Source organism: Vombatus ursinus, unplaced genomic scaffold, assembly GCF_900497805.2.
Source record: "Vombatus ursinus unplaced genomic scaffold, bare-nosed wombat genome assembly UNPS02015398.1, whole genome shotgun sequence".
Taxonomy (NCBI): Eukaryota; Metazoa; Chordata; class Mammalia; order Diprotodontia; family Vombatidae; genus Vombatus; species Vombatus ursinus.
Window position 1 is genome coordinate 2,233,278 of NW_020955176.1, and position 17,549 is coordinate 2,250,826.

Here is a 17,549-nt window from a genome sequence, read left to right on the forward strand (position 1 = left end):
CTCTCTCTCTCTCTCTCTCTCTCTCTCTCTCTCTCTCTCTCTCTCACTGTGTGTGTGTGTATGTGTGTGTGTAAAGACTTCATGCAAAATGCTTTGTTGTTCAGACCAATGACATCACAAGGGTGATGCCTTGATTTGTGCATGAATTGGATTTCACCTCATTAGGTTATTGTGAGGATTAAATGAAATAACATAAGTAAAGCTCTTTGCGAATCTTAAAGTACTATATAAATGTTAGCAGTTCTTATGTCATTCTGAATGTTATTCTTTTCTGGTCAGCCTAATATCATATTAGGTACTTTGACCCTGATATTGCACTCTTTATACATATTGATCTTGCAGTCTTTCAGATCGCTGAATCTTTTTCAGGTGAAATTCCATTTAAATAAATACTTCACATTGATCTCCATTAAGTTTCACCTTATTGCATTCTTCCCAATGTCGCAACATGTCAAGATTTTTTCAGATCCATTGTATAGCTCTCTTAGCATTGTGTCATCTGCAAATTGGGTAAGCAGGTGATGCATGCCTTTATTTAAGTTATTAATAAGATGATAAACAATATAGAGCTAAGTATATAGCTCCCTGAGGCACTTCACCAAAGACCTCCTTCCAATTTGACATTGAACCAATAAAAACTATTTTGATTCATATATTCAACCATTTATGAAGCCACCTAACTATATTATTCTATAGACTACATCTTTGCCTCTTGTTCACAAGAATAGCTTGAGAAACTTAGCTAAATGCTTCATTAAAATCTAGATAAGACATAATTGTAGCATTTCCTGTTCTACTGGTCCAGTAACCTGGTCAACAAAGAAATGAAGCTAATTTGGCATTCCTCATTCTTAATGAAGCCATGCTATTCTTTATTATCATTATATTCTTCTATATATATTCATTAGACATTATTTTTACATGAACTATTTATTTTCCCCCTGGAATTGAGTTGTTTACTGGCCTACTATTTGCAGGCTCTACTCTTGCCTTTTTTTAAATTGAGACAACAGTTACTTTTCTCCAGTTTTTTGGCACTTCTTCTCCAAGAGTCTTCAGAAATTATCCAACCATTCTGGAGAGCAATTTGGAACTATGCCCAAAGGGCTATCAAAATGTGCATCCCCTTTGACCCAGCAATAGCATTTCTAGGGCTGTATTCCAGATAGATCATAAAAATGGGGAAAGGATTTACATGTACAAAAATATTCATAGCAGCTCTTTCTGTGGTGCAAAGAACTGGAAATGGAGGGGATGCTCATCAATTGGGGGATGGCTGAACAAGTTGTGGTATATGAATATAATGGAATACTATTGTGTTATAAGAAATGATGAGCAGGCGTGACTTCAGGAAAACCTGGAAAGACTCGTATGGACTGATGCTGAGTGAAGTGAGCAGAACCAGGAGGATGTTGTACACAGTAACAGCCATGTTGTGAGATGACTAACATTGATAGACTTAGCCCTTCTCAGCCATGCAAGGATCTAAGGCATCTCCAAAAATCTCATGAGGGAAAATGCTAATCAAATCCAGAGAAAGAACTATGGAGTTTGAATGCAGATAGAAGCATACTATTTGCTCTTGTTTTTCCTTCTGTTTTATTTTGTTTCCTCTTTCTTGTGGTTCCTCCTATTGGTTCTAATTCTTTCTTACAACATGACTAATGTGAAAATATGTTTAATAGGAGTGTATATGTAGAGCCTATATCAGGTTGCACACTGTCTTGAGGAGGGAGGGGGAGAAAAATTTAAAACTCAAAAACATATGGAAGTGATTGTTGAAAACTAAAAATAAATTCAAAATATTTTTTAAAAAAAGATTGCTAGGAAGACAGTAGGGGAAGAAGAGGAAAGAGAACATCTTGGAATTAGATAACAGCATGAATAAAATACACAAGGTAGAGAATAAAAGCCACAAGGTAGAAAAAAAAAGGAGTCTTCAGAGATCACTGACAATGACTCAGCAATCATAGCATTAGTTTTTTTTCTGCACCCTATGCTGTCATTCATTCTTTTGTTCATTCTTTCTTTCATTCATTCATTCGCTCCTGGTGACTTAAAAGCAGTGCATTGCTCTCTTATTATCTCCCAATTTGACTTTCCACTCCCTATTATCCGTTTTGTTCAGTCTTTTCCAATCCAAACATTCTTCTCTTTGCCCAAGAAAAGAGTATCCTCCTCTTTTCCTGAATATAGGTTAAGTCAATGACAAAGCAAAAACAAAAGAAAAACCTTTTTTTGTTCTTGATTTTCCTTACCAGCCTCAGCTCATTCTGAGCTTTAGCATTCCTAAGGCTATTCTTATTGGAATTGTACCAGCTTTTGTATTCATCTTCCATCAACTGCCCTTCGTTCTACCTTGTGTACTTCTCTTCTAAAAATCTGTGTCATTTGAAGAGCTATTTGTGCATACACATTGGCTTCAATTAGATGAGACACTCAATTGTTTATCTTTGTGACTTCAGAATTTCATTCTTCATACTAATTCCTCCATATTAAACTGGATTCCCCACAGATTTCCTCCTTACTCTGAGATGCCTCAATACCTCTCAGGTTCCACACTGGTTTTGTTTTTGTTTTTGTTTTTTTAACTTCTATCTCATCACTTATTTTTAAATTTTATTTATTTACTTATTATTTTTAATTGATGGAATAAAATATAAATACACAACTCACTGTTTTGCATTATCGACTATTTAAACCTTGGCCCAAACCTTCACCAATACATCTCCATGCCAGTCCATGCAAAAGACATGTGATTCTTGAAATGAAAAGCATTTAACTAAGGCAGAACAGGAATATAAATAGAAAGGAATTAAAATTAGGTGGCAAAATATGGCACCCACTCGTATACATGAATGCCATCTCCCACACATCTAGGGGACAGATACTCCAATTCCCCTTTAATCCCTCTGCCCTGCCCCCCCAGTCTCCATCTCTCCTTATAGCAAGAAGACACAATGTGTTTAAATTCATGGAACTTGGGAAGAAGCTTAAGGTGCAACGCCATTTGATTCATTTTTTTTCTTTCTAGTTTCCTTAGGCAAAATTAACAAGTGCTGATACCTCCATTGTGATTTGAGTCACACCATGGCCAAACTGTACTGTGGGGTTTCCTCTGATGTTCCCTGAAGCATTCAAAATCCCACCGCAGGTGTCTACCTTCATTTTGCACCTGTAGCTCTTACACTGCCTGGTTCTGGTTCTTTAAAGTTCATTGCTTGGTAACCATTGCTCCTCACAGTTGCTATCTCTTTCTTCTAATCCTAAACCACTTGTTCTCTTTCCACAGAACTGTCATATGTCTCTGCCAAGTCTGTGCCTACCTGGCACAAACCCCTTGTTCAGTCACAAGGCACTCCCAGGAATCCTGCATCCCAAACCTTTCTCCAATGAGCAGGTGTTCCATCCATGCTGAACTTTGGGCAAACTAAAGTTTCCTTGGGAACTATCCCTTATAGGCAGAGATAAACACCACCTGAATTATAGTCTATCTATCCTTTGTCCAAACCCTTTGAAATACGTTCTATTAAAATCTCAATTATGTGCTAGACTTTGCCTAGATTTCCTTTCTTAATCTATCCAAACTCTTAACTGAAACAGTCACTTTCCCTCAAAGTTCCCACCATTTCTGCCCTAGAAAACAGCTCCTCCTTGTTGGATAGAAATCTGACATAGAATAGCAACTCCTCTCATTCTATTCTCTATCTTTTAAAGAGTAAAACTGTCATTAAAGCAAACCAGGAAATTATCAGCTTTTCTAATTTTGACTCCAGAAGTTGACAGATAATTCAAGTCCCCTCCCTAACCCCTCTTCACTACTATATTATACCTCCTTGCAAGGTTTGTTAGCTGTTGCCCCAGATCCTCAGTTATTTCTTCTTTCTGTCCAGGAAGTGTATAATATACTGCAATAACAATATTTCTTCTGTTTCTCCCACTGTTGGTATTTACTCAAATATTCTCCACCGTACCTTGACCCTCTAGTTCCTATATTTGTCTCATGTGACTCTTCTTATATGTTGATCCTCCAAATTCCAACCTTTACCTATCCCTTTCCTTTTGGAAAAAGTCTATCTATCCTTCCATGGTTATATTCGCATTACAGGTCCCATCCCACAAAGTGAAATGTAGCAATTAAAATTTGAATGTCTAGTTCCCCTTCTTTGTTTATCTAATGCCTTTGTTTCATTGTTGGCTCCTTTCTTGGATTTTTGTCTTGTATATTTCTGGCCATCTCTACTGCTATTCTTCTTCCTATATTGTAATTACTCTGTAAGGCATCTGAGTTTGATGGATATACATAGGCAGTTTCCTGCTTCCCCTTTCATTTTCAATTTAAAGCCCTTTTGATTAGATTTGCAAGACTCCAGGCAAATGCATTTTTGCCAGCCTTTGTTGAGCACACTCCAATGCCTGGCCAGAAGCCCATCATTTCTGTATTTTATGCTATGGCCCAGAAATCCAAAACCTGTTCTCAGATATCATCTTCTTAATTAGCTTCTCACTTTCCAAATTTCACTTTCTCTTCCTGAAATACCCTTACCTTCAGTTGGCAGCAATGATGAAAACAATACTGGTGCCCCTGAGGTCTCTACTTTCTTGCCCAAGACTTATTAATCCTTAGCAATGCCTTAATTACCCATCTGGCAGTATACATTTTGCCCACATGAATCCCTAGAACTAGGCAGTAGCCATCAGACTTGACAAGACTAGGAAAGTTCTCCATCATATCCTATATAATTGTGGGAAGATAGCAAACCTTGCTGTTATTTTTCTTTTTAACACAATTTATTCTTCCCTCAATTAAACAATAAAAAGAAAAATAAACCCCTCATAATAAATCAACATAGCCAAATGAAGCAAATTCTCACATTGACCATGTACTAAAATGCCTCATTCTACATTTTGAGTTCATCACCAACCACTCTGGCAGGAGGTGGGATGCATACTTCATCATCTGGTCATTGAAATCATGGCTTCAAACTTGTTGATTGTCAAATGTTAAGTCACATGTAGCCACCTCAGGATGTCTCATCAGGAATTCTTCCTCTGATGCTTATTTGGCAGAATCTTGTCTTTTTTGTCACTTGGTACCTGTGGATGCACATTAGCATTCCTCAGGGGTCAAGAAGGTGCTTCCTCTTCACAGACAGGTAGCAGCTTCCTTCCTTTTGGGAGGAGCCTCCTATCCATGACTTAGCACCATGTATTCTGCTGTTTCTCTTCTTCCCTTCCTCATCTACGTCACATTCCTCTATCCTCCAGCCTCCTACCACAAGTCAGGTTTTCCCTTGCCTCCTCAGATGCATTTTTCCTCTGTTTCAATTTCTTCTTCCACTTTGAGAAATCCTTCACATATCTGATAAGCTGGAGAATGGAAAAGTATTCCTTGAAACTCTCCTTTGCCTTCTCTTCTGGGAGGGACACTTTGAGCATAGGTACATCAACAGTTTGGCTGTATCAAAAAGATGAACACTATGAAATGACTCTATGCTGGTGCCTGCAAAATTCTTTGCTGGATGAGATGACCTCTGAGATAGCTTCCAACTCAACAATTCTTTGATCCTTTTAAACAGCCAGGTGGCACAGTGAAAAAAGTGCTAGACGTGGTATCAGAAAGACCTGAGCTCATCTGTAGTCATATGAAAAAATGTTCTAAATCACTATTGATTAGAGAAATGCAAATTAAAACCACATCACACCTATCAGATTGGCTAGCATGACAAAACAGGAAAATGATAAATGTCGGATATGTGGGAAAATTGGAACACTAATGCATTGTTGGTAGAGTTTTGAACTGATCCAACCATTCTGGAGAGCAATTTGGAACTATGCCCAAAAGGCTATAAAAATGTGCATACGTTTTGACCCAGGAATAGCACTTCTAGGTCTATCTCCCAAAGAGATCATAAAAACAGGAAAAGGACTCACATGTACAAAAATATTTATAACAGGTCTTTTTGTGGTGGCAAAGAATTAGAAATTGAGGGGATGTCCATCAATTGGGGAATGACTGAACAAGTTGTGGCATCTCAATATAATGGAATACTAGTGTGCTATAAGAAATGATAAGCAGGCAGACTTCAGAAAAACCTGGAAAAACTTAGTGAACTGATGCAGACTGAAATGGGCAGAAGCAGGAGAACATTGTACACAATAACAGCTACATTGTGTAATGACTGACTTTGCTAGACTTAACTCTTCTCAGCAATGCAGGGATCTAAGACAACTACAAAAGACTCATGATAGAAAATGCTATCCTTATCCAGAGAAAGAACTGATGGAGTCTAAAGCATACTATTTGCTCTCCTTTTCTTTTGCTATTTTGTTTTGTTTCTTCTTTCTCGTGGTTCCTCCCATTAGTTCTAATTCTTCTTTACGTGATAACTAATGTGAAAATGTTTAATATGAATGTATAAGTACAGCCTATATCAGATTGCATGCTGTCTTGGGGAGGAGGGAGGAGAGGAAGAGAGCAAAATTTAAAACTCAAAATTTTATGTAAATGAATGTTGAAAACTAAAAATAAGTTAATTAATTATTTTTTAAAAATAGTCCACAAAAAAAAGAAAGACCTGAGCTCAAATCCTGCTTTAAATTCTTCCAGCTTTGTGATCCTAGGCAAGTCATCTAATTCAACTCAATTCAAGCTCAGTTTCCTCAGTTGTAACACGAAGACAGTAATAACATTGGTCTCAAAGAGTTATCATGTGGATCAAATGAATAACACATGTAAAGTGCTTTGCAAAGCTTATTATAAATACTAGCTATCATTAGGGCAGAGGTGGCCCAGTGGATAGAGTGCTGGGCTCTAGAGTCAGAAAGACTCATCTTCCTGTGTTCAAATCTGGCCTCAGACAGTTACTAGCTGGGTGACCCTGCACAAATCACTTAACTCAGTTTCCTCATCGTAAAATAAGCTGGAAAAGGAAATGGCAAACCACTTCAATATCTTTGCCAAGAAACCCCTAAATGGTATCATGAAGTGTAGGATACAACTGAACAACAAAAGCTATCATTAGCCTCTGATTAACCTCTCCAGCCCTTCTTTTCCTTTTCTTTTTTTCATATTTCTTGTTTTTATATTACCTTCATTTTCCAATATATTCTTATTCTCTACCTCACTCACCCTTTATTACATATCATTAAAATGCAAAAGTAGCCCAAAAAATCAATTTTGCCTGACTGTATATGTGGTATTCCATCTCCATAACGCCCCCCCCATCTCTGTAAAGTAGGAAGGGGATTTCATTTTCATTTCTCTTCTTGGAGAGGGGAGGGTCTCTCTGACCCATCTATTTCATTCTAAATTTACGGGCCTTTCTCCTTCCTTCACACCCTTCCTCACCTTTAGAACTTAAAACATTCCTGCCTCTTTCCTTTCAACAGCCTGAGTTCAAGGCCTACTTAACAATGACAGTCCCCTGAGACTTCTCAGCAGCATACATTACAATTACCAATTCATTTTTTTCTGCCTTTTCACAAGGACCTAACATTTCTAGCATGCTTTAAAAGGTTCCACCCACCACAACAGGGTCATGAATATTAAACTGCTTTTGCTATTGAACTACAGAAAAATATTATTAGAATTATTATTACTCCTGTCAATCTCCTAAGGCTAATGTCATACAAGTAATAACCTTAGCAGAGACAGCCCTGAATGCTTATCTATCTGCTTGTTCTGCCTTCTTATATCCCAAAATACATCTAAGATATCTCTGGAATTCCCCAAGAGCTGCAGTGGTGAAGAAGAGCAGCAAGGTCAAGAAGATGGTATATTGGACCTGGGATCAGGAAGACCTGAGTTCTAATCCCATCTCTGCAACTTAATATCTATAAGACCCTGAGTAAGCCATGTAATTTCTCTGAGGTTGTTTCCTCATCTGTAAAAGGGGGCTAATAATAGCACCTATCAAAAGAGATGATGTATGCAATTCACTAGCAAACTTTAAACTTTTATAAATGTTAGCTTAAATTACTTACAAAGTTGAAAACAATTGCTTAATCCTGGGAGTTTTGAAATAAACCAATGGCTTGAACTTCTGGAAGTGTCTTCAGAAACCACATATTTTTTATTTCCTTTCTAACCTACAAACACATGGCATAGTGCTTTACATATAGTAAATTCTTGGCAAATTGAATGGGAATCCAGTATATGTTAAAGATGTTTTGTTTTTATGGTGATGAGATATGTTATGATGGTGATGATGATAATGTATGTTATGATGAAGATGACAGTGAAATATGCAAGTCAAGTAAATAAGATTTTTTTTCTTTCTTACAGAAAATAAGTGTAATTATTGAAAAGTAGTCAACTAAGGACAGATCCTCAAGGCACTCCATGGAGACCTTCCTCCAGGTTTACATTGTACAATGAAGGACTACTCTTTGGGGTCAGTAAACTCAACTAACTTCCATTTTGTATAACAAAAATAGTGTGACCTGTTCTTGGTAAATCCATGTTGGCTCTTAGAAATGAATGCTTCCCTTTCTAAATCCTCAGAAACTATCCTTTCAAAACTACTTTCTAGAAGTTTACTAAAAATTGAAGTCAAGCACTAATACATTGTTGGTGAAGTTGTGAACTAATCCGATCATTCTGGAAAGCAATTTAGAACTATGCCCAAAGGACAATCAAACTGTGCCTCCTCTTTGATCCAGTAATACCACTATCTGTCTGTATACCAAAGAGATCATAAAAAAGGGAAAAGGACCTACACATACAAAAATATTTATAGCAGCTCTTTTTGTGGTGGCCAAGAATTAGAAATTGAGGGGAATGGCTGAACAAGTTGTGGTATATGAATGCAATGGAATGCTATTGTGCTATAAGAAATGAGGAGCAGTCGGATTTCAGAAAAAACCTGGAAAGGCTTATATGAATTGATGCAAAGTGAAGTAAGCGGAAGTAGGAGAACATTGTACCCAATAACATAAACATTGGGTGATGATCAACTATGATTGACTTAGCTCTTCTAAGCAATACAATGATTCAAGACAATTCCAAAAGACTCATGATGGAAAATACTATCCACATCCAGAGAAAGAACTGATGGAGTCTGAATGCAGATCAAAGCATACTATTTTCACTTTGTTTTTTCATGTTTTTTTTTTCCTTTTGTTCTGTTTCTCCTTTCACAAAATGACTAATACATAAATGTTTTACATGATTGCACATATATATATATATATACATATATAAAACCTATATCAAACTGCTTACCATGTTAGGGAAGGGGAAAGGGAGGTAGGGAGAAAATATGGAACTCAAAATGTTATTTTAAAAAAGAATGTTAAAAATCGTCTTTAATATAATTGGAAAAAATAAAATACTATTTTTAAAAAAATTAAAAGAATTGAAGTCAAGATCAATGATCCTATAGTTCCAAAACTTTGCCCTCCTTGCTTTTTTTGAAAACAGAGACATTTGTCTATTTCCTGACCAGGGAAACCCCTCCTTCCAATAAATCATCTCTCTTAGTATCCTGTAATATAGGTTACCCAGGAATGGTGACTTGAACTCATTTATTTCTCCCTTCTCATCTTGGGTTTCATCTTCTTGTTAACCAATTGTGTATTATCCTTGTCAGCCCCAAAGATCATTATCCTCGGTGGGGAAAGCAAGGTGAATAAGAGAGGGGTAGTTCTGCTTTCTTCTCCTTATCTATTATCACAGTCCCATCCATCTGAACAGAAGAGATCTCCTATATGATCTTCCTCTCACCCCCATGATAGCTTTTTAAAAATCACCCTTTTTGTTATCCACAGCATTCATCACTGGGTTCAGTTCTTTCTGAGATTTAATGTTTCTGGTACTATTTTTACAGGATTGCACAGTTCTTTTGTATTCATTCTCAGTCGCCAGCCCTTACTCCTGTCTTTTGCACATCTTTTCAAAATCTCAATCAGTCAAAGAATTGCATTCACATCAGTCTCTTCTCCTTTTATTCTTTGTTGGAATCATTTGTGTTTATATCATAAAAGCCTCACTCATGAGGGTTTTAAACCTAAAGTTGGCAGCAATGAATTTGGGTCAGAGGATTTAGAATTCAGTCCTGACTCTTCCCCTTGCCACTTATGTAATCTTAGGCTAGGAACTTCATTTCTCTGGGTCTCAGTTTTCTCATCTGCAAAGTGGGGGATTAGTACTATGTGGCTCCTAAGGACTCTTTCAGCTCTAAATCTAAGGTCCTATAATCTCACTGGCCTAATTTTCCCCATAAAATTTTAGTTGGCAAGATTCCTTTTAGTATTTCTCTGAACTCTGATACGTTTTCTAAAAACCAGGGGTACAAGTCAGACAATTTTTGGCTTTGCTATCTCTTTCTATCAGGAATGGCCTTTACTTGTAGGATGCATAGGTTCCTAAAATGGGTGATATCACCTGCGGGGGGGGGGGGCTCTGGAACAATCCAGGGGGGCAGTAGTAGCCTTGGGTGCAATTGAGGGGCACTGAATAAAATAATGGGGCAGTGGAAGCATAAGGAAGAGAAGAAAATTTTGAAAAACCATTTGTACATGTTTCATCTGTTGTGTAACAGAGTTAAAGTTGCAGTGATTACATTATTTTCCAAATTAACACACAAAATGCAAATTATAACTGATCAGTGGTCAAGTCCACCCACAGGTCTTAACAAGCAAGAGTTGGCAAAGGAACATGGGTACATTGTCGGGAAGGCCAGCATGCACCAGCAGAAATATATGCATGTAATGATTTGTTTACAATATGATACTGTACAGTTACATGACACAAATCATCAAAATTTCAAAGCAAGGAAAAACCCCACAAATTTACAATAAATTATTAAATTTTGGATGTGTCATTTTTTAAAAAAATATTTTATACTTTTTTTGAAATGATACAAATTAAAAACAACTATTAAAGGGTTAAAGAAAATAGATTTCCTCAGGAGGTGAGTCAGCGTTGAGTAACTTTTTTTTAAAGGGGGCAGTGGGCCAAATAAGTTTGGGAGCCTCTGATTTAAAGGATATGTTTCCCTTTAAAGGGTGCTCTGACCAGTAACATGGATGAAGCGAAATGGCAGAAAGGGCCTGAGTGAGATGTCAGATCTATTCTAAATTTAGGCCCCCATCATTTATAAAGTATGTAAATAATTAAAGGCATATTTCCCTTTCATAGAAGGGTTAGTAGATGGGTACCCCATGGGAAACATGGATCCCCTTTCCACATGCTTAGTTCAATTTTGCAATCTTATCTTATCTCTATTAGGCATAGCTATAGTATCCTCTCCAAGCTTATAGGCTCTCCTATTTATGAAAGCTTACATATGTATGCCCTCAATATGCCTTTACTCCATCTGGGACAGCCAAAAGAAGTCAGTGTCTGCTCTTTCTCACCTGGTACCTCAGTTGCACTGAAGTAAAGATGTCTCATGAATCCCTACAGACATCCAAACCTCTCCCTTAATTTCAGGCCACACCAGCATTAATCATACTAGAGACAAAGATTTAGTGGCCAATGGACTTTCTTTTATATCAGGGAGGGAGAACAAATGCATAAGTAATAACAATATTGAGGAGCAATTGAAGAGCAAATCCTGATAGGGAAAAAGCTGCTTGGGCTTCCAGCAATGGAGAACAGGATCGGTTGTTTTCCAAGATCTTAAAGCCCTCCCAATAGCAGAAAAAAATAGTCTACCATACAATCTTTAAGCTTAAACTTCTATAACAACCACCACAAAAAATTAGGAGAAAAGCCATGTTCCCCTCAACTCCTCTAGAGTCTCATGCCTCATTGGTTCTCAACCAGGGCAGAAGGGAAAGATTATTTCTCATCTTAGGATGACCATCATCTTCCATTGGAACAGGCCATGGTTTAAGTAGCAGGGGCACCAGAACCTAGAAATCAGGTACTCTACCCATATTTCTTCCTCTGTAGCAGAAAATGAGAATGGCTGCTTACCCTGGCTTTCAGCATCTCTCTCTCTCCCAGACATCTCCAAAAACAAAGTCCCATAAATCCAATTTTGATAAACATTGCCCACTGGTGAACTCTAGAATAGTATTTGTTTGCATTTTGTTATCTTCATACTAGCACTTTCTGGGTGGGATGCCCAAGAAACCAAGGCTGCACTTGCATGATCCCCTGTCAGTCCAACTTCAGCAAATAGTTGTTCCTTGTTTGGTCAGAATCTGATCAAGAACATCAGTTCTATTCATTGCTTCTTCCATCTTTTTGAAGGATGAAATTATCATTGGTTATGGTGGCTAGCACAGGAGCCACTCTGATCCTACCAAGATTTATACAACTCAAGGGGACTATCTCTGGCTGGGGGACTGTTTTCTTCTAAAACCCTCGTTCCCACTAAGATGCCTTCAAATGCCAAACCTCAGCGGAAAGGCTCTGATTGTGGTTGTCTCGGGGCAAGGCAAGACTCAACAATTACTGGACATTTATTTAGAAACCATCTTTAAGGACAATAAATCCTTGGTTCCAGCTCTTATAGCCAGAATGTTCTTCCTGGAATCTAATCTAAATCTACCCTGGTGACATGTGAACCCTATGTTTAGAGACTGCTTGGAAGATACTGTGCCTCAGAACGGTCCTTTCAGCATGGTTTCCTTTCCTTCCTGATTGTTCAGCTCTGTTGAACTGAAAACATGGTCACTCCAGGGACAGCCAGTTCTTGGAAAATTAATCCACAGTAAATCAACTCACATGAACCTGGACAGTGGACAAGGAGACCTCTCTTATTCCTCTCTAATGAGAGTCATATTTGCCTTGGCTCCAGGGTGGTGGCAGTGCAAATGGTCCCTTTGGCTGGCTGTGCCCAGAGGGCAGCCTGTGACATCAAAACCATCTTACAAGGTTTGCTCAGTAAGCATGGATCCAAGACAAGAGGTTCAGGAAATTATGGCTGTAGAGGTTGATGGAATATATGAGGCTTTGTCTAACCTCTCCATTTCACACGTGAGACAGACCTGAGGAGGTGAGACATCTTGTCCAACATCATACAAGGAGTAGGCATCAGAGGTAGAATGAAATGATCTCAAGGAAAATATTTTTTCCAGTCTGTAAACATAAAACAAACAAATAAAAAAAAACCATTTCTATACAAAACAGAGGTAGTGTGGAATAGGAGAAATCATGCAGGACTTTGAGTCCCAAGAGACCTACATTCGAATCTGACTTCTGACAATTACTAACTATGTCACCACTGTCAAAGGCACTCAACCAACCCACCAATTCTTATCTCAGTTTCCTCATCTATAAAATGGGAGTAATAATTCCTGTAGTACCTATATCACCCAGGTGTTATGAGAATCATATCAGAAAATGAATGTAAAATACTTTATAAAATTTAAATTACTTTAGACATGTCTACTCTAGTTATTATTATTACTTCTGCATGTCACAGCATAACTGTAATCAGAAATGATAAGCATTATAAAATCCACCTTCTAGTCCTGAATCTGCTACTTATTAACTGTAAGACTGTGGACAACTGAATTAACCTCTCTGAGTTTTATGTTCCTTATCTCAGGAAAAAAAATAAGGTTAATAATACCTGCTTCATTGAGAGAAGTGAATAATATTATATACATGGAGGTATTTTGTACACCTTAAAGTGCTCCAAAATCTATATATGTAGGGCATCTAAGTGACACAGTGGATAAAGTGCAGGGCATAGAGTCAGGAAGACCCAAGTTCAAATCCAGCCTCAGACACTTATTAGCTGTGTGACCCTGGGCAAGTCACTTAACCCTTTTAGCCTCCGCTTCCTCATCTGCAAAATGAGCTGGAAAAGGAAATGGCAAACCACTATCTTTTCCAAGAAAACCCCAAATGCGGTCACAAAGAGTTGGACTTGAATGAACAACAACAATAACAATAAAATAATATATGTCTATATACATACACATGTAATATGTAAAGCAATTTAAAAATCTTAAAGGGATACCTATTATATCTATCATACATATCTTATATATTTTACATTATATACTCTGTTTGATATACAGAATTTCAGAATGAAAAATCTTCCTCTAGCAATGTCAATGTGCCTCTTCTCAATAACTTATAATCTCAGACTGTTGCCCAGAGCCCTGAAAAAGAGGTGTAGTGACTCACTCATGGTCACATAGCCAATATATGTCAGAGGCAGGACAAGAATCAGGGTCTTCCTGGTTCACAGACTCCTCTTTACCCACTACAGAGCCTCACAATGCTGAGGATAAGTAGGTAGATGGTGCGGGGGGATGGAGAGTTAGGTTTGGAGTCAGGAAGATATGAGTTCAAATTCTGCAAGTTAAGATTCTGCCTGGGATAATTCCTGTCTGGGCAAGTCACTTAACTACTCCTAGTCTCAGTTTCCTCATCTGGTAAATATGGATGACAATACTAATAGTTAACATTGATTTACTACTTACCAGCCACTGTGCTTGGTGCTTTACAACTATTATATCATTTGATCCTTGCAATCACCCTAGGAGGTGGGTGTTGTTATTATACCCATTTTTTAGATGAGGAAACTGAGGCACACAGAAGTTAAGTGACTTGTCTAGGAATACACAACTAATAAGAGTCTGAGGCTGGATTTGAACTCAGGTTTTCTTTACTCCAGGTCCATCTCTATCTACTGCAACATCTTGCTGCCCCTAATAATAGCATCTACCTCCCAGGATCATTGGGAGGATTAAATGATGAGAACTGTATGTATGTGTTATATGGAAAGCGCTCATTTTTATGTAAAGTATTATCATTATTATTGTCATTTCCCTAAATTCAGTGTCAGGTCAACAATAGGCCTGCGTAGCTAGGTGGCACAGTGGACAGAGTACCAGGCCTGGAGTCAGGAAGACTCATCTTCCTGAGTTCAAATCTAGCCTCAGACATTTACTACCTGTGTGACCCTGGGTAAGTCACTTAACTTTGTTTGCCTCAGTTTCCTCATCTATAAAATGAGCTGGAAACAGAAATGGCTAAGCCACTCCAGTATCTTTTCCAAGAAAACCCCAAATGGGGTCATGAAGAGTTGGGCATGACCAAAACAACTCAACACAACAGACAATGAACATTTTTCTGCCTGCCCAGCCCTCCTTTCTACACTGGAAGACACTATTCTACCCCAGAGTTTATCTGTTTCCTGATAGCATCCTGTTAATCTTTTCTAGTTTTAAATTTATATTCTGTAATTCCATAAGTCTATTCTACATTGTTTCCCTTGAAGATGAACTGATATTATCAAAGTTTTAGCAAAAATTCTATACTTTAGCAGTATAGACTTAGACAGGTCATGACCTCTCTGGACCTCAGTTTCCCCATCAGTTGAAACAATAACACATTTTCATAGTTTCTCTAAAGTAGCCAAAAGTACTTTCTTTGCAATAAAGATTGGAAATGGGAGGTACAAGTATCCTACTAGCCACATTTTACAGGTAAGGAAACTGAGGCTCAAAGTAGTTCAGGATCATGCCCAAGATCATAGAACTTACGCAGGAGAGGCAGGAGCTACCCCTCAGACTGCTCTGCACCCCGCTGCAATGAGAAGCTCAGATTAGAATGATCTTTAACGTCCCTTCCAGCTCTCATGTACCATAGTTCTAGGAGCCAAACCAGATGAAATATTAATTTATGTTAATAAAGTCTCCACTGAGCAGTTTTTTTTATCTTTTCCCTCCCAGGCAGACCCTGATTCACTTGCATTTATTTCAAGCTCAATTCCCCCCTCCCTTTCTGTCTCAGGAGCCCTAGAGAACTGTCCTCCTGGGAACAATGAAGCTTTGATTGCAAACAGGAGATCAGAGTCTAGAAGAGCAGGAGGGGAAATGTGAATTTGCAGTTTGGGATGACAAAGGGAGAGCCATGATTTAAAGGAAAAGTTTTTCAGTTTTCTGTATTTTTATTCTAGGACTCAATTTTTCCCCATTTCCCATATTTTCTCCCAGGCTTCCTCATTCCTAACAAGCCTCAGAGGTCACCCTACTTGAGCTATGTTCCCTTCTCTCTTTTCTGGCTTTCACCATTTATCTCTGACTGCAGGATATTGGGATACTGCTTTCCTGAGCTGAATATTTGCTAAAAATAAGAAGCAGATTGCAGAAAATAATTGATTTCCTTTCTTTGCTCTATGATAAAGCCAGAGAACGAAAAGCAGCCCAGGGTAGGATGGCAGAGGAGTTGGGTGAAGGCAGCCCTATGCTGTGTCATGGTACATATGGAGGTAGTGTGGTCCAGGGGAAAGGATACTGCATTTGGAGTGAGGGGACATGGGTTCAAATCCCAACTCTACCACTTGGATGGGGAACCTGCGGCCTCGAGGTCATATCTGGTGCTCTAGGTCCTCCAGTGCAGCTGCACTCTATCACCTTGAGCAAATCTCTTCCTTTCCCTGTGCCTCAATTTTGTCTTCTATAAAACGAGTAGGTGGCTTAGATAAGATGATCTTTTAAGGTTCCTTCAAGCCCCAAATCTATGATTTTAGTTCAAATGAATAAGTCAGAGGGGCAAAACTCAGTGAGCACCTGCTGCATACATGACAAGGTATAGTGAAAGTACTGGAGAGGGATACAGAAAAACTAGAAGAGGAAACGCAAGACAGCCTTGAGACAGCACTTGAGGAAGCACTCTGTGGTTACAAAGTGGGTGATCTTATTTGTCCCCACAAAAGCAGTGGGAAGTAATATAGCTCCCATTTTACAGATGAGGAGCTTGAGGCTTAGAAAGGCTGACTCCTTTAAGGGAGGGGCATATTTCAGTGAAAAGAGCCCTAAAGTTTTGCATTTACCACTCATGTGACCTTGGCCCTATGCCTAGCAAACAGAAAGTCAGTGAAGACCTCTAAGCTTCAAGTTCCTCCTGTATAAAATGGAAATAAGGTGATGTGGCCTAGTGAACAGAGGAATGACCTCGGAATTAAGGATACCTGGGTTCAAAAACTTCCTTGGACACATACTAGCACTGTTATCGTGGGCAAGTCATATAACTCAGTTCCCCAGGCATATCTCTGAGACTACATATATACACGCACACGCTAGCTATATAATATACACACACACATATATATATGTGTGTATATGTATATGCACATGCATATATTTATAACATATGTGCATATCTATATAAAACCTATATCACATGTATGTATGTATGTACATATATGTGTATATTATATATATTATGGATTATATATATTTATTAGAGGGGAATTGTAGAAGAATATCAGTAAAAAGGATTTATATACCAGGAATTCCCTACACTTATGAAATCACAGGTCTGGATCTCCTCTCCCCTAAATGGGGATAATAGTACTTCCACATCAACCACATGGGGCAGTGAGGTGGCACAGTAGATAGAGTGCAGGGCCTGAAGTCAGCAAGACTCCTCTCCATGAGTTCAAATCTAGTCTCAGACACTCACCAGCTGTGTGAACTTGGGCAAGTCACATAACCCTGTTTGCTTTAGTTTCCTCATCTGTAAAATGAGCTGGAGAAGGAAAGACAAACCTTTCCAATATTTTTGCCAAGAAAATCCCAAATATGGTCACGAAGAATTGGACACAACTGAAAAATGACTAACAACAACA